The 21266-nt window shown below is 47.9% G+C and overlaps 1 protein-coding gene and 1 pseudogene across 1 annotated transcript in view; both read right to left on the bottom strand.

Moving 5' to 3' along the window:
• LOC126176138 (transcription factor SOX-1) overlaps nt 1–21266 on the bottom strand; it is a 383045-nt gene that overhangs the window by 317993 nt on the left and 43786 nt on the right. The gene's annotated exons all lie outside the window — the stretch shown is intronic.
• Nucleotides 3603–3720, bottom strand: LOC126177450 (5S ribosomal RNA; annotated as a pseudogene).

The raw sequence follows: 21266 nt of genomic DNA, 5'->3' as shown, positions 1-21266 counted from the left end.
ATATGTACGCACAGGTCTCACTAACTGCTGGTTTGTGGTCGTAGAGCTGGCGCCCGATAGTGCCACAGACGTGTACTATTGGGTTCAGATCAGCCGAATTTGGTGGCCAAAACATCAACGGCAGTTTACTATCATGCTCATGATGCAACAGTAGCACGATCGTGTCCTTGTGACAGAGACAGTTATACTGTTGGAAAGTGCCACCGCCGTCAGGGAAGACATCACGCATGAAAGGATGCAGGTGGTCTGCAGTAATGTTCACTGCTTTCACCATGACTTCGATTACTACAGATATCATGGCATACCAGGTGAATAAGTCCCGTATCACAATATTGCCACCATCGGCCTGCGCCCGTGGCGTGGTGTAATAAAGGCAGATGCCAGCCTGAGATTCGTTGAAAGAATCCTCAGGAAATATAATCCGTCATCAAAGGAAGTAGCTTGTTGGGTCAATACTTGAGGTGGGGTTTATTGTTCCAGTTCTGAGAGCATAGGCGTTCCTAGACGAGTCAACAAATATGTATTTCGCGGAAAGATCTGAAGTTAAAATGAGAGATATTCGTGCCCACACGGAGGCTCACCAACAATAATTTTTCCCGGGAACTACTCGCGACTAGAACAAGAGCAGGGGAAGTGACAGTTCTACACTAAGTTCCGTCCACCACACACCGCAAGGTGGATTTCGGAGTACAGTTGTAGTTGTTTCGAGCAGCCGTTCGTCTCTATGACTGCGTATCTGGACACAAACATCAGTGTGGTGTAATAAAAGACGTGATCCAGCTGCCCAGATGACGCATTTACACTTATCCACAGTCCAGTCTGTATGATCCGGTTCCCACTGAAATCGTAATCGACGAAGTCTTTCAGTGAATACAGAATGGGTAGTGATCATCTGTTGCAGAGCTTCTTGTTCAGTGATGTACCCTGGACGGTGAGCTCCGAAATATTTGTTCCTGCAGCAGCATTGTAGTCGTCAGACCTGCCACAGACTGCCACCTATCCTGCTTTGCGGAGCTCGCAAGCCTCTGTCCTCCATGTTCTGTGATAAGGCGTGAACTTCCACCACCACGCCACCTACTCGTGGCTTCACTCTCCTGCAGCTAATTTCCATAGATGTAACAGTAGCATGCGAACAGTAGACCGGGTTCGCCGTTTCCGAGATGCTGCTTCCCAGGCGTCGGGCTTTAACAATCTCTCCTGTATCAAAATTGCTTATGTCCTCATCTGCGGCCCATTTTGTTGCTAGAAGGGTTACACATTTGTGTCTGGTCCAGGCGATGAGCCCACTGGGTGGGCCCACTGGGTGGCCTGTGGTCTCAGTGTTTTGTCTCATCTGTGTGTTTTGGAAACACTGTTCTGTTCATAATTGTCTTGATCGCATTCGACGAATTTGTGCCAGTTTCCTATCAGGAAGGGGCCACGCTACAGAAAACTGAAATTGAGGCTTGAGGCATGCTACAGCAGCTGGAGGGGGGGGGGGGGGGAACACTACAGCAGCCAGAGGGGGGGGGGTCACATTACAGCAGCGAGATTGGAGGGGGGTTGCACACTACAGTAGCCAGAGGGAAGGGGGGGCACACTGCAGGAGCTAGAGGGGGGCACACTGCAGGAGCTAGAGGGCAGGCACACTACAGGAGCCAGATGCAGGGGGGAACCAATGCAGAAGCCATGGGGGGGGGCATACTACAGTAGTGAGGGGGGGCATGCTACAGCAGCCAGAGGGGGGGGGCACGCTACAGCAGCCAGAGGGGGGGGCATGCCACAGCAGCCAGAGGAGAGGGGGGCACGCTACATCAGACAGAGGAGGGGCACGCTACATCAGACAGAGGAGGGGCACGCTACATCAGACAGAGGTGGGGCACGCTACATCAGACAGAGGTGGGGCACGCTACATCAGACGGGGGGCACGCTACAGCAGCCAGAGGGGAGGGGGTACGCCACAGCAGCCAGAGGGGAGGGGGCACGCCACAGCAGCCAGAGGGGAGGGGGGCACGCCACAGCAGCCAGAGGGGCGGGGGGCACGCCACAGCTGCCAGAGGGGAGGGGGGCACGGTACAGCAGCCAGAGGGGAGGGGGGCACGGTACAGCAGCCAGAGGGGAGGGGGGCACGCTACAGCAGCCAGAGGGGTGCACGCTACAGCAGACAGAGGGGGGTGGCACACTACAGCAGCCAGAGGGGGGAGCACGCTACAGCAGCCAGAGGGGGGGAGCACGCTACAGCAGCCAGAGGGGGGAGCACGCTACAGCAGCCAGAGGGGGGGGGGCACGCCACACAAGTCAGAGGGGGGAGCACGCTACAGCAGCTATGGGGAGGGGGGGAGGGCACGCTACAGTATTCAGAGGGGGCCATGCAACAGCTGCCAAAAGGGAGTACGCTACAGCATCTAGATGGGGCCACGCTACATCAGCCAGAGGGGGGCACCCTACAGCAGCCAGAAGGGGGCACGCTACAGCAACTAGACATACACCCATCAACATTTCAAAGTTTGTGGATTAATAGACTAACTTGTTTATGAGCTGTTAAGCTGTAAAAGTACCAACAAAAGGCGGACCTATAACAGATGAGCGGCTGACAAAGCGCCTGTCCAGTTGTCTCGATCGCTGGAGCACCTGCGGCCTTTCACCGGACGCGGTCCAGCAGGCCGGGCCGGGCCGGGCCATGCCCTGCCATGGCGCGCCCTTCCCTTCCCTTCCCTGCCGCTGCCTGTCGCCGCCAGGGGAAAGCTCGCGGTCGCCGGCCGGACTCAATTAATAGCCAGAGCGGGCGAGTGCGGCTGCGTTCGGCGGCCCGGAAATTTATCGGGGCCGTCCGGGGGCAGCGCCGGGTGTGGGGGGGGGGGGGCGCGTGGGCGGCCAGGGTCCGGCGGGCGGCGCGGCGTTTATCACCGGCCGGCCGCTACCTTATAATCCTGCCCCTGCACCGCCGCTGAATATTAATAGCGGCCAGCACAAAAACGCCATCCAGTGTTCCACTTAGCGAGCCGCGCGCACGAAATATTGCCGCCGGTTTCTCCGGGACGGGATGCGTCGACCTCTCGGCCAGCCCGTGTCGGTCCGGCCGGGTTAAGCACGGTGCCACCTGTCCGGTGTTTTTCAGCCACGGTGTACCGGCTGCTGCTCGTAATGGCGCGAGACGATTCAGATCTCGAAAACTGCTAGTTTGCAGGGGTTCTGGCGGTACTTATTTTAGATTACATCGTTAGAAACTGTCTCCAGCGATATAAATCACTACCAAGTGGCACGTGCAGACTGATGAAAGATAGACGTGGAAGGAGTAGCACAGACAGAACACGACACCGAATGAAGAGGCACAGTGTCTTACACTACGGGGTCGTATTCACGAGTTGTCAAGTTCAAACCTCCATCAAGTGTTTTCCCTTAGGCTTTCCATAATAAAAAAAAGCACTCCGTCTTCAGGCCACTAGTGGCCTACCAGGACCATCCGACCGCCGTGTCATCCTCGGTGGAGGATGCGGATAGGAGGGGCGTGGGGTCAGTACACCACTCTCGCGGTCGTAAGATGATATTCTTGACCGAAGCCGCTACTATTCGGTCGAGTAGCTCCTCAATTGGCATCAAGAGGCTGAGTGCAGCCCGAAAAATGGCAACAGCGCATGCGGGCCCGGATGGTCACCCATCCAGGTGCCGACCACGCCCGACAGCGCTTAACTTCGGTGATCTCACGGGAACCGGTGTAACCACTGCGGCAAGGCCGTTGCCTTTAGGTTTTCCATGGATCTCCTAAACCAGTTCGAGCCCATTACTCGCCTACGACCTAGGTGCGTTCTGCTCAGGCTAATGCTTCGTCGTTTCTAATGACCAGGACAGCAACGGTTCTTAAATTCCAATCGTCCTTATTTCATCTAGAGTGCCGCCAAAGTACTTGTCATTAACCACAGAAAATAATAAATGCTCCGTGATGGCGTCTGGCAGAACACTAATAATCCTCTTATAATAGGGCAAAAAGTGAATCGACGACCACAGCAGATACGATGAATACACAAAAACATTTTTGAAAACTGATGATAAAACTTACAACGAGAAATCATTTTTTCCTAATAACGTTCTGAAACTGAGACATGCAAAAGATAATTTCTTATATTCAAAACAATAAACCCACAAGAGTTTAAAATACACGACAGGTGGGACCGTGTGTCCCCGGAGCTGTGACACTTCGCTCCCTGGTTCCGCCCGATACATATCGGCACGACTTGGTGGCCTTCGTGACTGTGACGTCATGTTCCAACTGCTGCCAGCCACAATATTCAAACAGTTGCATTGTAGTTGCTTGGCGAACGTGTGTCCAGTATATAGGCTTCCGCAAGGAGGGGGCAGGTGGCGGCGGGGGGGGGGGGGGGGGGACTTGGCGAGAGGGTGTATGCCCACTCCTGTAATCTGGCAACGCGTTTTTTACTCGTTACACAATTCTCTCACTTTCTAACAATGGTTATCAGCGACTCTACTGAACTATACTTTAGCACGGCTAGTCCAACGGGAAAATACTGTGACTTTAGCGATCACTGTATATATTTATATACAGCGTGTTTCCGTAAGAGCGTGCAGAAATTTAACAGGACACAGAGAATACTCCACTGAACAATTTGAGGTAGGGAACCTGGTGTCCGAGGAGCCAGATTAAGGAGATACGGAAGTAAACTTGTCTACCACTTTGTCTACCATTACTGTTTTTCAGCTTATTTACTATTAACATGCGTGCAAGTCTACACATACAGTGCTGTTTATTTACATGTACATTCCTTATTTCCCGCAAGAAAACAAGGACGAGCCTGATTACCAGGAAGTCATGACGCAGCTTTTGTTTACGGCGGCTGTGTTGCACCGTATTTACATTGCCCCATGACAGAACGTGCTATGAATCAACGCCATACCCTTTGATTACTCGTTGCTATTCAGAGACGTACGGCACAATACGATGGAGTAGCACCGGTACAGTAATTCCTGGTCGCTGCATTGAAGGGGGAGGTCATATTGCATGGCCTGAGAGGTCACCTGTCCCGAACCCCCTTTATTATTTCCTAAGGGGATATCTAAAGCCACTTGTGTGTGAGACCCCAGTGGGTACGGAGGTGGAATTAGTTGCCAGAATCGTAGCGGCCTGTGATGTGATTCGGAACTCACCAGGATTATTTGTCACGGTGCGTCAGAATCCTGTTCGCCGATGTCGTGCTTACACTGAGGTTGGTGTCCGTCAGTTTCAGTACATTTCGTAAGATACAGCACAAATGGTACTTTCGTTTTGCGAATGACGGTATTTGCTGGGTTTTTTTTGTCATCAGTCTACTGACTGGTTTGATGCGGCCCGCCACGAATTCCTTTCCTGTGCTAACCTCTTCATCTCAGAGTAGCACTTGCAACCTACGTCCTCAATTATTTGCTTGACGTATTCCAATCTCTGTCTTCCTCTACAGTTTTTGCCCTCTACCGCTCCCTCTAGTACCATGGAAGTCATTCCCTCATGTCTTAGCAGATGTCCTATATCTCAAACCATACTGTGTACTCATTAGACTGTTCATTCCGTTGAGCAGATCATTTAATTCTTCTTCACTTTCACTCAAGATAGCAATGTCATCAGCGAATCGTATCATTGATATCCTTTCACCTTGTATTTTAATTCCACTCCTGAGCCTTTCTTTTATTTCCATCATTGCTTCCTCGATGTACATACTGAAGAGTAGGGGCGAAAGGCTACAGCCTTGTCTTACACCCTTCTTAATACGAGCACTTCGTTCTTGATCGTCCACTCTTATTATTCCCTCTTGGTTGTTGTACATATTGTATTTGACCCGTCTCTCCCTATAGCTTACCCCTACTTTTTTCAGAATCTCGAACAGCTTGCACCATTTTGTATTGTCGAACGCTTTTTCCAGGTCGACAAATCCTATGAAAGTGTCTTGATTTTTCTTTAGCCTTGCTTCCATTGTTAGCCGTAACGTCAGAATTGCCTCTCTCGTCCCTTTACTTTTCCTAAAGCCAAACTGATCGTCACCTAGCGCATTCTCAATTTTCTTTTCCATTCTTCTGTATATTATGCTTGTAAGCAGCTTCGATGCATGAGCTGTTAAGCTGATTGTGCGATAATTCTCGCACGGGTGCTGTTAACTGATGCAAATTAAAAAGTGCACATTAATGTGATTTTATTCTTATTATCTGCTTAAGCTGGCTTCTCCGACCCCACTTTTCATACCTCAAATTATTCGGTGGAGCATCCTCTATGTCCTGTTAAATTTTTGCACGCCCTTTTTTTTTGTTTACAACCATGTGAGATGGGAAAATTCAAGAAAATAGAGCTAATACAGTGGCTACCTAAAATCGTTCTTCTCATGCGCCATTCGCGTGTGGAACTGGAAGGGGGATCAGTTGCTGATACCAGAAGTATCCTCTGACACACGCCGTCAGGTCGCTTGCGGAGTATTGATGTAGATGTTGACGAGAAATTATGCCAATCATAGACGTCCGCAGGGAGGTAGGGGCAAGAGGGTACACTTGACCTCTACACTCCAACAGTGTGGGGTACAGAGTTCTTATTCATCATAGAATTTTCATATACTTCTAGCCGTAAATTCAGCGATTCCTCAAAACCTCTATTTTAGCCAATTGCAGCATTAAGTGGCTGATCGCAGTGAGACAGTGCTAACATAGTTACCATGTTCTCTTTGAAAGATCTGATAACAGACACTCGATTATGGAGCACTGGCTTCATTCGTTTGCAAGTCGCTCTGCTTTCCATAACAACGAGCCCGCTGCTGTTCCGCGGATCAAAGGAAGGCGAAACAAAGCCACTCTTGTGTGCCGCGCCGACTTTCTTTACTGCCTTCTTCGAAGTGTTGCTGGCATGTTGCCTACAAGGCGTTTCCACACTGTTGTGGAACCAAATTCCCCGTCACAGTGTTCTTAACTTAACAGTAGCTAAATGCAGCGTTTCCTGGGGCATTGTTTGGTTTCACAGAATGACACTTGCCGGAAGCGTGTACACTCCGCTATGCATTAAAATTTGTTCACTCTGCATTATCACTTCCGAAGAAGTTTAATCAAAGGCTCTTTATTACTGGTTCAAAATGGCTCTGAGCACTATGGGACTTAACATCTGAGGTCATCAGTCTCCTAGAACTTAGAACTACTTAAACCTAACTAACCTGAGGACATCACACACATCCATGCGCTACGCAGGATTCGAACCTGCGACCGTAGCGTATTACTGGTTATTTCTGTTCATAACCAACAGAATTCTCACTTCTAAGTATTTCCTGCCTCACATGTCTCACATCCTGAATCAATAAACATAATTGGAATTTGAATAAAAATATCTTTTCTAAATGATTTCCTTCTCTATTTCTTAGCTCAGCGGTCACTTCATTGGATACATATTAGATATAGTCGTAAAACGATATAATTTTAGATCGTCAACGTTCAAAATTTATGACATTCATGATCATTTCTGTAATACAAAAACATTTACTTTGAAGGTAATCATGAGTCATGATTACGTTTTAAGTATCAACATAATCCATCTACAACGAGTAAAAATACTGAGTGGATAACCAATTCTCTGGAATATAACAAATTTTTTGTGTCAGCAACAAAATTTAGTTTTTGTGGTATGACACACCTCAAAACTGATCAAGTAATTTACTTGGCTGGAAACCACAAAGAGCCTATCATGAGCAATGTACGTCAAAAAAATCTGATTCCACACTTCGAACTGCGGTAGTTTTGTGCGTCTTTTGATCAACTGGCTTTGAATTGCCATCAAGGTTTCTTTTTTGTTTTTGTTTTAGATTATCGGCAGAAGTTGCTGAGCGTAGCTGGAATTAGCTTTATACGTTTTTCCATTCCGGTTTTCGGATGTCGGAAATCATCCAGAGACTAGTTAGATATTAGTTAACATTTCATAACTGGGATTCACAGTCATGTGAAATTTCTTGAAAAACATCATGTTTACGCCTGTGACTGTTAAACTTTTTATTTCCACTATTGAAATTTAGGCCTTAGGCCATAGGCCATTATCAAGAGCAGATGTTTTGGCTTAGAGCCATGTCTACTTTATACAAGCTGTTATACACATATAACAGCAAATGACAACAACTTATAAATGTGTCAGCTTGTATAAAGTAGACATGGCTTAAAGACAAAACATCTGTACTTGATAATGGCATAAGGCCGAAATTGCAATAGTGGAAATAAAAAGTTTGACACTGGCGTAAACATGATGTCTTTCAACTAGTTAGATAGCTACAAGGCTTTAATTGTTGACTTGGTTTGCAGAGATTCCCAAAGTGGTCGATATCGACCCCTTGGGGTCGATATCGGTTTCCTAGGGGTCGACATAAACGAAAACTGATTTTGGGGGTCGACGAGGTCTAAAAATCGACCCCTATTAAATTAACACAATCTCTTATTTAAAACTTTCAAGATAAGTAGGTACTGTATTGTTTATGTTGTGTTACGTGTACGAAGAATAATTAATATTTTTGTAGGAAATAGCATTGTTGTAGTAATGTAAAGTCTCAAGTTCGTACAAGATGAAAAACTCCGCAGGTCTGTGTGGACAAGTTTGTGCAAGATAACGAGTTCGAGCGTACGTCTTTCAGGCGCGTTTTGACTTGCTCTCTATTTGACGCTTACGCGTTTTCCAATTGGTACCTTAGTACCTAGGTATTTTGTATCAATAGGAAAAAGCTAAAGATAGGCCCCCCTTATTCATAATAGTCTGCTAACTTAAAGCATTGCTAATTCTCACTCTGTCTTCTTCTATTGACCTAAGTCAGATTGAAAAATAACACTCTGTAGCAGCTGTTTTAAGTTAGCGGACCATTATGAATAAGGGGGTTGATCTTAAAAGTAGGTAATTTGGCCATGGGGGTCTGAGGTAGCAGTTCATTTTGGAAAAGGGGTCACTTGTCCAAAATAGTTTGGGGATCACTTGTTTAGTGCAATGATGCTCCAAACTCTTGCATGTAGCGGTGCAGAAGATTGATCAGGGTCCGGCAAAAGTTTCCAAGTAATCTGTAGGGATAGAGAGTTGCGTAATTTGTCTGACCCATTGCACATAGCCTGGAGTGCTCGAGCCCAGGAGTGGGAATTTGCGCAACTCCATGGGAGCTTCCAGTGCGGACGATAGGAACGTTACAACAGGACAAAACTCTTTAATGAGAGAAGTTCAGTTTCTTTTGTGATGTGGTGATATATCCAGAATACATGAAAAGTCTGTCACACGTACTGCTTTCCGGATCAGCCCGACTGGGGGGAGTACTCGCCGCTCCGCGGCCTCTTGCATCACTTCGCGGTGTGTCCGGCGCTCGCATGAGGCATGTTCAGCGGCGGCACAAAGGGACGCCGCATGTGGGTCGACCCGCCCCGCCCAGGGCAGAGCGAGCCGCGCCGCTATCGACACATCGACATCGCCAGCGGTCGACCGGTCGACCGGCCGGCCGGCGGCTTGTTGTTTGGCCACGCCGGCCAGGGGTCGCCAACAAGGGGCAGTCGCCGGGCGGCCGCTAACTCGCCACGAGATCGCTGTTGCGGCCGCCTCAGACGGCGGCAATATACACCGCTCTGCCCTGATGTATTCAGCGGCGCAGATAAGGCTCTGCCGCCGGAACACACGAACACTGTGCAACAACATGAGCACACCAGTGGTTGTAGATATGGGTGCCTGGAGTAGTTTGGTAGGTTAAATCTCTCAACCAACAGAACCATTGTACGTCGAGGCCAAGGAAGTGTTCTACTTAGACTAACAGGGGCATTCAACACAACATCAAATGACGCACTCTGTGTCGTCATGGGAATCTTCCCCATAGATATCACCATCAGGTACCGCGCAGCAATGTACTGGCTTAGGATGGGGAGAACAGACCAGGTTCGGCAGATCACTGGTGTACCGATTGAGACAACACGCCAACTCAGAGCATGGCGAGTGGATACCTGGCAGAGCGAGTGGGCCAACAGCCGTAAGGGCCGCCGTGTATACAACTTCTTCCCTGACATCCGGGAAAGACTAAAACTAAAACATATTGATCCCAGCCGCGGTATGGTACATTTCATCACAGGACATGGCCCTTATCCCACGCACCTGTACCGCGTGAGTCTGCAGCAGACTAATAGATGCACATGCGGGGAAGAAGGTTCCCCTGAACATACTGTCTTCTTCTGCGGACAACGCACGAACATGAGACACACAGTACACATAAATCGCCTGAACACACAGAACGAACTATATGCCATAATACGCGACCCGGAAAGGTGGGCTGAACTCAACAACTAACGGACGAAATCTTGAAGATCCAACAAATAGAATACTTGCGCAACAGACCCTACCGAAGGCAAGTCGGTCCAAACAGACGTCACGATGCCCAGGGGGAAACACATGATTAGCACCACGAGTGATGAAGAAGAAACAGATACAGACCAGGGCACCAACACAGATATAGAAGCGTCCAGCGCGGATGATCCATAGTGTCAACCAAGTCAAATTCAAAGAACAGAGTGGAACAACCGACAAGAGGTGCACAAGTCACACACAATTCTAAAAACAGATTGCACGTTATATGTAAATAGTTAACAGCATCTCCATGTCTAATAAGAGCTTAAAGCTGGGTACGTCTTCAAGGGACCTTAAGAGGCAGCGCACAGTCTGGATGGAAGGATCTTAATTGTGGTCCCTCTCTTTTGAGCCCAACCCGACGGATACCTATGGTAGATCGGAGAAAACCACCGTTCAGGCTGTGTTGCTGGCGGGGCCGGAAGGTGCTAACTGGCACACCATGTATCATTGTAAGTCTCATTGGCTCAGCGTGAACTGTTTGTACAACCAACCCACACAGCCTATACCTCAACCTCCACTACACTAATAACTTCTGATCTGAAGCTTAAAGTTAGGCACCTCTTCAGGGGACCTACGCCCCCTGGTAAGAGGCGGCGCACGTCCTGGATGAAAGGATCTTAATTGTGGTTCCTCTCTTTTGAGCCCAACCCGACGGATACCTATGGTAGATCGGGGAAAACCACCCTTCAGGTCGTGTTGTCGGCGGGGCCGGGAGGTGTTTGCTCCTGATGTACTCTACTAGGAGCCTTGTAGGCTCAACACAAACCGTTAGCGTCATTACCTTATTACTTTTACCACAAGTACCCTTTCATTAGCAACTTTGAGCCAAGCACAAAATCAGTTACCTCTCTATTGTATATCGTAAATAGTTTAGCACGCTGGAAATGGAGGTCTTAGTCTTAGTTTCTAGCTTTAACGTACCCTTCTCTTCTAGTTAAGTTAGTTTTTAGGATGGTAGATGTTAAAGGCATGGTGAGCGACGGCCAGCGTCTTGAGGGTCATTCCAAGACCCGGGCCGCCGCCCACAACCAGGTGACGGGCAATATTATACCTATCCCTTCTCTATTCAGTTCTCTCCCTTCCTTCTTTCTAAATATTTAATTTCGTTTTGTTTATTAATATCTTACTTGATTTGGTATTAGTTATAAGTTTTTCTAATGCTGCACACACAAAAAAAGATTTCAAATGGATCTAAACAAATAGAGCCCGCTTACACGTGGCGGGACACGGGCAGCGGTGTGAGCTGCGGTGGTGTTACTTTCAGTCACTCCGGACCCCGGACCCAGTCACAGCGGCGAAGTGGCAACATACGACCCACCATAAGAAATTAGACGGTGGGACCGAGCGAGGTGGCGCAGTGGTTAGCACACTGGACTCGCATTCGGGAGGACGACGGTTCAATCCCGTCTCCGGCCATCCTGATTTAGATTTTCCGTGATTTCCCTAAATCGCTTCAGGCAAATGCCGGGATGGTTCCTTTGAAAGGGCACGGCCGATTTCCTTCCCCATCCTTCCCTCACCCGAGCTTGCGCTCCGTCTCTAATGACCTCGTTGTCGACGGGACGTTAAACACAAAGCTCCTCCTCCCCTCCTCCTCCTCTTAGACGGTGGGTTATAAAATATAAGCAGCTAGTGAAAAAAGAAAATAAAGTTTGGTATTTAACTAGAGCACGTCACGGGTAGATGCAATGGAATCAAGTGGAGATTGCGATACCATATGCCTAGTTAGACCAGTGCGTAATGATCGAGACGACTAAATATCAGACTACCTAGTCAACATGGCGAGTACAACGTCGTATCTTTGGACATGTTTTGAACAGTAAATGATGGTTCAAAGGGCTCTAATCACTATAGGACTTAACATCTGAGGTCATCAGTCCCCTAGACTTAGAACTACTTAAACCTGACTAACCTAAGGACACCACACATATCCATACCTGAGGCAGGATTCGAACCTCCGACACTAGCAGCAGCGCGGTTCTGGACTGAAGCGCCTAGAACCGCTCGGCCACCATCGGTCCAGTTTTCACTTACGAATTTAGTGCATCGGAAAAAAATTCACGGGCTGCGCAAACTAAAAAAAAAAAAAGTTTGCTATACAGCCGACGCTGAGAAAGCATTAGACAGTTACGAATACATGCAGAGTGATTCCGTGATGGTGTTGCAGACATTCACGGACGATGAAGAGGGGTAAATGTATCACTTTTAAGGTAAGGCACACTGGTCCATAAATGAGCGAGTCGAAAGTTACAACCGAAAATCGTTCTGGTACCTGTCCCAATGCGCCTCTTCTCCTGCAAGCTGTTTGATTTCCTTATTTTGGGAGACGTTATTATGGACCAAAACAAGAAAAAAAAACTTGTTTGGTAAATTTTGATTTTATCCATAATGGATGAGAGGTCGTGTTTGTGCATGTCAATGTTAAAAAATATATCGATTAGATGTTGAACACCATAGGCGACACCATTTTAGAGTTTTTTGTATTTTGACGACTATGTGGAGATGCACCTTGGAAGACATGGCTGCAACAAGGGAAGTAGCCACGATGTTTTAATTTTATTGCCAATTTTGTTGTGCCTGGTGCATGTTCCATTTTAGCGAGTTTTAACAGGTTCTTTTTACTTTTTATTATTCTGATGATGGAAACTTGACTTCCGAAACGCGTCATTCTTAGTGTTTTACACTATAAACAAGTGGTTGAGCCGATACATTTTTTAACATTGTTTGGCGAACATAGGGCTCTTAAAATGGATGCGTTAAGAACTATGAGCACTTGCGCAGTAGAAGAGATGTGTTTTGGCAGTAGCAAAGATGGACAAGTGATCACAGCTCTTAAGGTATGCCCTTCAGAGCCCATGTTGAAACGACTTCTTTCCTTGTTTTGGGCCGCGCTGGATTAGCCGAGCGGTCTCAGGCGCTGCAGTCATGGACTGTGGAGCTGGTCCCGGAGGAGGTTAGAGTCCTCCCTCGGGAATGGGTGTATGTATGTGTCCTTAGGTTAATTTATGTTAAATAGTGTGTAAGCTTAGGGACTGAATATCTTAGCAGTTACGTCCCACAAGATTTCACACCCATTTGAACATTTTCTTGTTTTGGTCCTTACTACCTCCTCGCAAGATATGGGAAGCAAAGAGCTCGCAGCAGACGACGCGCACTGTGTACAGAAAGATTTTCGCCTTTAACTTCCGATTCGGTCGTTTTTGGAGCATGGTCCCATAGTCGAATAGATAAACTTGCCCTTCTCCATGACGCCTGAAAGTTTGTGACATTATCATGAAATCACGCCCTATGAGGAGACAAACGAAGTAGTTGTTGCAAAAGAGTAGTACATATATCGAAAAGAGTAGGAATCGAGTATCGTAAAAAGCTGTCCAGATGAAGTGGACATTACGATAGAGAGTATGAAACTAAGAAAAGACGTTTGTCGTAAAATACTCTAACCTCGTATCAAAAAAGAAACATTAACTACGTAGTTAACGTGTAATTTACGATACATATAATGAATATAGTGTCTGTGCATCAAACAGGAGGAAGCTGAATCTTTAATTGCAACATGACTTACTTTTTGAAGAAACTGACGGCAACATCGGATTTCTAACTCCGTTTCATGTGCATCAGAATGCGTTCACAAAAAGCGACGTATGTCGCGCGAGCCAAATTATCCGTTCATTAGTTAAGGAATCATTTCTTGGTGACCCCGAATCAATTATCACTACTGTTATTCTTGCAAAACAGTCTTAATAACGGTCATTGGGCACACTTTGACATGAGAGACAAAGATTATTACGACTCTAACGTCAACTATAAATACGTTGCAGCAACCTACAGCGCTAACAATCAACGCATCACCTTCTGCTGCTTCTTTGAAGACGACAAAAATTCAAAATTATGCAAGTCAAATGTCACGACAAAAAAAAAAAAAATCCTACTTCCATGAAAACAAAAGGCCGGGTATTCATTTCAGATCAACCTCACGAAGTCTGTCTCTAGCGTGAACACACCGTTCCAGCTAACTAATAGCTGTACAGTTTCATGTAACGCATCTATCGAGGAACTTGAAATAAGAACACCGTGAATTCATTGTCCCAGGAAGGGGAAACTTTATTGACACATTCCTGGGGTCAGATACATCACATGATCACACTGACAGAACCACAGGCACATAGACACAGGCAACAGAGCATGCACAATGTCGGCACTAGTACAATGTATATCCACCTTTCGCAGCAATGCAGGCTGCTATTCTCCCATGGCGACGATCGTAGAGATGCTGGATGTAGTCCTGTGGAACGGCTTGCCATGCCATTTCCACCTGGCGCCTCAGTTGGACCAGCGTTCGTGCTGGACGTGCAGACCGCGTGAGACGACGCTTCATCCAGTCCCAAACATGCTCAATGGGGGACAGATCCGGAGATCTTGCTGGCCAGGGTAGTTGACTTACACCTTCTAGAGCACGTTGGGTGGCACGGGATACATGCGGACGTGCATTGTCCTGTTGGAACAGCAAGTTCCCTTGCCGGTCTAGGAATGGTAGAACGATGGGTTCGATGACGGTTTCGATGTACCGTGCACTATTCAGTGTCCCCTCGACGATCACCAGTGGTGTACGGCCAGTGTAGGAGATCGCTCCCCACACCACGATGCCGGGTGTTGGCCCTGTGTGCCTCGGTCGTATGCAGTCCTGATTGTGGCGCTCACCTGCACGGCGCCAAACACGCATACGACCATCATTGGCACCAAGGCAGAAGCGACTCTCATCGCTGAAGACGACACGTCTCCATTCGTCCCTCCATTCACGCCTGTCGCGACACCACTGGAGGCGTGCTGCACGATGTTGGGGCGTGAGCGGAAGACGGCCTAACGGTGTGCGGGACCGTAGCCCAGCTTCATGGAGACGGTTGCGAATGGTCCTCGCCGATACCCCAGGAGCAACAGTGGCTGACACTGACGGCGGCGGTGCACAAATGCTGCGCAGCTAGCGCCATTCGACGGCCAACACCGCGGTTCCTGGTGTGTCCGCTGTGCCGTGCGTGTGATCATTGCTTGTACAGCCCTCTCGTAGTGTCCGGAGCAAGTATGGTGGGTCTGACACACCGGTGTCAATGTGTTCTTTTTTCCATTTCCAGGAGTGTAACAGAAACAAAATTTTTCCAGAAAACACGAGTTCACAAACAAGCCGCTGTTCAATGGTGGCTTGTAAGGCGCCCTCAGCGCGGAATGCAGAGAGCACATCTGTACCAGGGAAAGGGTTAAAGTGGAAACACAGAACCCACAGAACATCCATCTTCGTACGGTGAATAACTTGCGAGTCGACGAAATGTAATATTCCGCACGCTCCTTGCGGCAACTCTATTCCGCCTCTCACCACGGGCTCCTGCGGAAGTGTCAGTCCTAGAGTTGTCCTGCACCGAGTTTTAGATCCGGTGTAAGCACAGTGGCTGAGCAGGCACGCCAGTAAGCAGTCGTGTGTTTTTGCGAGGGCTGCGAGAACTGGCGGCGGCGGCTGCAGCCGAGGCTCTGGTTAGGCAGCCCGGGGCGGCCACGCCCCGCGGCTTGTCCCTCGCCGCACACAATAGCGCACAGTGGCGGCGGCTACCGCGCTGCGCCGCTGACCCGGCCCGGTGGCCGCGCCGCGAAAGTCGCGCCAGCCACGCCTGGCTGCGGGCCGTGGAAAAAGCGGCGCCCTTCTCCGGCCACGCCACATCTGCATGTCCAGTCGCCGGGCTCCGCTTCTCACACCACTCGCTGCTTTCCTTCTCCGTTTTTCTTTCCCCCAGCTCCTCCTCTGTTACCTTCTTCACGTCCTAGGAAATGAGAGTGCGGAATTCCTAAGCAGCACTGCGGAAAGAGTCGACCTCCCGTTTCCCGAAGCGACACCGCTGCTGCAGTGCCCACAGAGCCAAGGTGGAAAGTTTCATTCGTCTGTGCTTCGGAGCTTCCGTGGCGTCAAACGGAGACACGCACGTTGCATCGACCAGAAACTGAGCACTTTCGGCGATGCGCTGCACTACGTGTCGGACTGCTCCACGAATTTAATTGGAAACGTTTACTGGCGGATCAGGATTAAAATTCTGCTCTGCTGTAGCATCAAATGCTTGGCTACAGAAATGTGTGGAGCTCCAATATTTCCGCAATGAAACTTCCTGGCAGATTAAAACTGTGTGCCGCACCGAGACTCGAACTCGGGACCTTTGCCTTACGCAGGCAGGTGCTCTACCAACTGAGCTACTGTGAGGAGTGGGCGTGAGTCGTGCTTGGGTAGCTCAGATGGTAGAGGACTTGCCCGCGAAAGATAAAGGTCCCGAGTTCGAGTCTCGGTCCGGCACTCAGTTTTAACCTGCCAGGATGTTTCATATCAGCGCACACTCCGCTGCAGAGTGAAAATCTCATTCTGTAAAGATGCCCCAGGCTGTGACTAAGCCATGTCTCCGCAATATCCTTTCTTTCAGGAGTGCTAGTTCTGCAAGGTTCGCAGGAGACCTTCTGTGAAGTTTGGAAGGTAAGAGACGAGGTACTGGTGGAATTAAATCTGTGAGCATGAGTCGTGCTTGGGTAGCTCAGTAGGTAGAGCACTTGCCCGCGTACGGCAAAGGTCCCGAGTTTGAGTCTCGGTCCGGCACTCAGTTTTAATCCGGCAGGAAGTTTCATATCAGCACACACTCCACTGCAGAGTGAAAATCTCATTCTGGAAAGATCCCCCAGGCTGTAATTAAGCCATGTCTCCGCAATACCCTTTCTTTCAGGAGTGCTAGTTCTGCAAGGTTCGCAGGAGACCTTCTGTGATTTTTGGAAGGTAGGAGACGAGGTACTGGTGGAATTAAATCTGTGAGCATGAGTCGTGCTTGGGTAGCTCAGTAGGTAGAGCACTTGCCCGCGTAAGGCAAAGGTCCCGAGTTCGAGTCTCGGTCCGGCACTCAGTTTTAATCTGCCAGGAAGTTTCGTATCAGCGCACACTCCGCTGCAGAGCGAAAAATCTCATTCCGATTTCCACAGTTTTATACAAATGAGGAGGACAGAGTACGCCAGATGGCTACGGGGAGCGACGACCGTGGACACAGTTGAGTACCGCTCTCCCACCAGCAACGGCGCATGCTGGGTAGTGTGGTCAGTCTGTCGCCGAGGTGTTAACGGGTGTGCAGAGTACACACTACGCATTGGCAAACTGAGAAACGGGGGAAGTCTGCAGTCTTCCGTGGCTCACCTGTAGATGATTGGCAGGTGATCAGTCGAAACATCGTTGAGTAGTAAATGACGACCGGCAGCAAGCCCGATTTTCTTTGAATATTCTGTTCGTCCGGCAAATTTTAGAAACCACAATGTTATTTACTATGGCTAAGCATTTCCCGGAAAAATGCTAGTGGTACGTAAAATAAGTAAGCGAGTCGACCACTCATGGACCGCTCAGATGTGACCATGGAACACAGCAAGAGGATAGCTGAAGTTAACTCTTGCGTTAAAAAAAAAATAAAAGAAAAAAAATTACTCGGACGGGAGAATCGTACAGACATACAGTCGTTTGACCGCCGCACTTATTCCCGTATATAGGGCATACTTTTAGAAAAGGCATCCTTATCGCTGAGAAGAAACTCAATCAGTTGAAGACAAGTAAGTTGCTAGACCCGGATGGAATTCCAAATCGATTTTACACGGAACCATCTTCGCCATTGGCTCCTTACGTAGCTTGCATTTAGCGTGACCCTCTCGCACAGCGCAAAATTCCTAGTGACCAAAAAATGCGCAGTTGACTCGTGTATATAGGATAATGATGATGAAGTCCCACACTCCACGATAGCGCGTAGGGGACGATGCGGGAGACCCGCACCGCTGTAATGGTTTGCCATTGCCTTCCTCCGGCCGTAATGCGGATGAATGATGATTATGGTTCAAATGGCTCTGAGCACTATGGGACTCAACTGCTGAGGTCATTAGTCCCCTAGAACTTAGAACTACTTAAACCTAACTAACCTAAGGACATCACAAACATCCATGCCCGAGGCAGGATTCGAACCTGCGACCGTAGCGGTCTTGCGGTTCCAGACTGCAGCGCCTTTAACCGCACGGCCACTTCGGCCGGCAATGATGATTATGAAGACGACACAACAACACCCAGTCAACTCGAGCTGCAAACTTGCAGGCCAATATCCTTAACATCGGTCTGCTGCAATTCGCTTGAGCATTTTCCAATTTAACGAGTTTCCTTGAGACAGAAAAGTTTCTATCCCAAATCAACAGAGATTTCGAAAGCATCGCGTATGCGAAACTCAAAGTGCCCATTTCTTACAGCGTATCCTGCGAGCCATGGATAAAATGCAAACGGCAGATACCATATTCCAAGATTCTGAGAAAGCATTTGATGTAGTGCACCACTGCAGACTGTTAAGGAAATTCCTGCCGTACGGTTCAGTTTCCCCAGATATGTGAGTGGCTCGAAGACCTATTAAGTAATACGACCCACAACACAAACAAGTGCCGCAGGGAAGTATTATAGGACGGCTCTTCTTCTCGATAAACATAAATCGTCTGACAGATTGGGTGAAAAGCAATTTGCGACTGTACTCTGTAGCGTACGGCAAAGTCTTGTCATTGTGTGGTTGTAGGACGTTGTAGCATGACTTGGACAGAATACCTATTTGGTGTAGTGAATGGCAGCTTGCTCTAGATGCAGAAAAAATGTAAGTTAATGCAGATGAGAAGGAGAACAAATCCCGTATTATACGAATACAGCATTAGTAGTGTACAGTTTGACACAGTCATGTCCATTAAATATCTAGGTGTAACTTTGGGTAGCCACACGCAATGGAACGAAGACGGTAGTAGGGAAGGCGGAAGCTAGACTTTGGTTTATTTGGAGAATCCTAGGAAAGTTTACATCTTATATAAAGAACACCACATACAGAAAACTTGTCCGAGCCATTCTTGGGTGCTTCTCCAGTGTTTCAGATCTTACCAGGTCGAATTAAAGAAACCCGTCGAAGCAATTCAGGGATTTTCTGCTAGGTGTGTTACCGGTAGGTTCGAGCGGCAAGCTAATATTACGGAAATGCTTCGTGAACTCAAATAAGAATGCTTTCCCGAAGCACTACTGAGAAAATTTAGAGAACATGTATTTGCCACTGTCTGAAGAACGATTGTGCTGCCACAGACGTACATTTCGTGCGAAGATAAGAGAAATTAGGTCTCGTACGGAAGCATACAGACAGACGTTTTTCTCTCACTCTATTTGCGGGTGGAACAGAAAAGGAAATGGATAGTGATGGTGCAAGATTTCCTCCGCCATACACCGCACAGTGGCTTGCGGAGTATCTATGTAGATGACGATGTAGAGTGATCCGCCGTAGTTATGCACATTGGTGTCCAAACACAGTTTCAGCTTTTCATCATGTACAGGGTGTCTCATTTATCATGACCACCCTAAATAACTGTTTGTCCAGATGCAAACTACAAAATGTTTCAAGCAAATGTTCTTTAGACGTCAGGGGGACATCAATTAGCATGATTGCCTTCGTTGTAGCTTTGTTTTTTTTTTTTTACAAAGATATGAACAGCGGTATTACTTTTTTAAATGGCACCCTTTATTTTTTATTCGGTAACTCATTTCCTCTCCTAAAGACCTATTCAAAAGTGTATCACAGTATACCATTCCCTGAAACACAACGGTATTAATTACGTAACACATCATTGACTTTGAGCCCGGGATCACAAACTCGTCCACTTCCTGGAGTTGCCAGAAAACAAATGAAAACCAAGTAAAAACATAACACAAAATTGACTTTGACTTTCCTGTACCATTGCCCAGGAGTAGAACATTCAAAGGTGCTCAAAGCGGTGACCCCGGACACCGATACACTGGTGCATTCGTTGAATGAAAGAATTATTTACTGCTTCCAGTGGCGCCAAGCAATCACGATACGTTCCTGCATGTCCTCTGGAGTAGTTGGAATATCGCGAAAGACAGCATCTTTAATGCACCCCCCCCCCCCCCCCAAGAAAAAGTCCAGAAGATTTATATCAGGAGACCTAGCAGGCCAAGTAAATGTTCATCCTCGACCAATTCATGTGGCAGGATACCTTCTGTTCAGAACACGACGTGGACGCAAGGCATTATGTGCTGGACATCCATCGTGTTGATACCACCTAAGCATTCTGGTTCTTAGCGGAACTTCATGCAGAAGAGGAGGAAGAATTTGGCTGAGGAAGTTTAGATACGCCTGTGCAGCGTAGACTACCATTGATGAAATAAGGGCCAATAATTATAGTACCAATATCCCACACCAGACGTTAACTCTCCATTGACGCTAATGTTCCACCTGTCTAAGTCATCGTGGGTTGTCGCTGGACCAATAAAGCTTGTTCCTTGTATTTAGCTGTCCTTTGTTTGAGAAGGAACATCCATCGGTAAACAGAACATTGGAGAAGAAGTTCGGGTTGGTGAGGATTTGCTGCTGTGCCCATAGACAGCAAATTCTTGATGTAGGTGTACGTGGTAAGGATGGAACCGGTGACATGTAAGAATACGATGAACACTTGTTTCAGGAATGCCTATCTCGTGTCCAAGCTGTCGTCTGCTCACATGTGGATTCATAGCAACGGAAGCGATGACAGTAACTCCGGCGGTTCGTCTGTGCTAGTGCTACGACGATTGCGTTGTCGTGGGTTGAAACTTCCCGTTTCCTGAAGCGTCGCCACAAGACGAGAAAAGACCCGTCGGGAAGGTGGGTTCTTGTCAGGATATCGCTCTCTGTATAGTTCCGCCAACTGAGTAGTATTTCGCCTACCATCAACAACAATAATTGTAGGAAGTGGCTAAATGGCTCTGAGCACTATGGGACTTAACATCTATGGTCATCAGTCCCCCAGAACTTAGAACTACTTAAACCTAACTAACCTAAAGACAGCACACAACACCCAGTCATCACGAGGCGGA

The sequence above is a fragment of the Schistocerca cancellata genome, chromosome 3 (genome assembly GCF_023864275.1).
Source record: "Schistocerca cancellata isolate TAMUIC-IGC-003103 chromosome 3, iqSchCanc2.1, whole genome shotgun sequence".
Taxonomy (NCBI): Eukaryota; Metazoa; Arthropoda; class Insecta; order Orthoptera; family Acrididae; genus Schistocerca; species Schistocerca cancellata.
The sequence above is the reverse complement of the archived record's forward strand: the minus strand, read 5'-3'. Positions and strand labels throughout refer to the sequence as shown.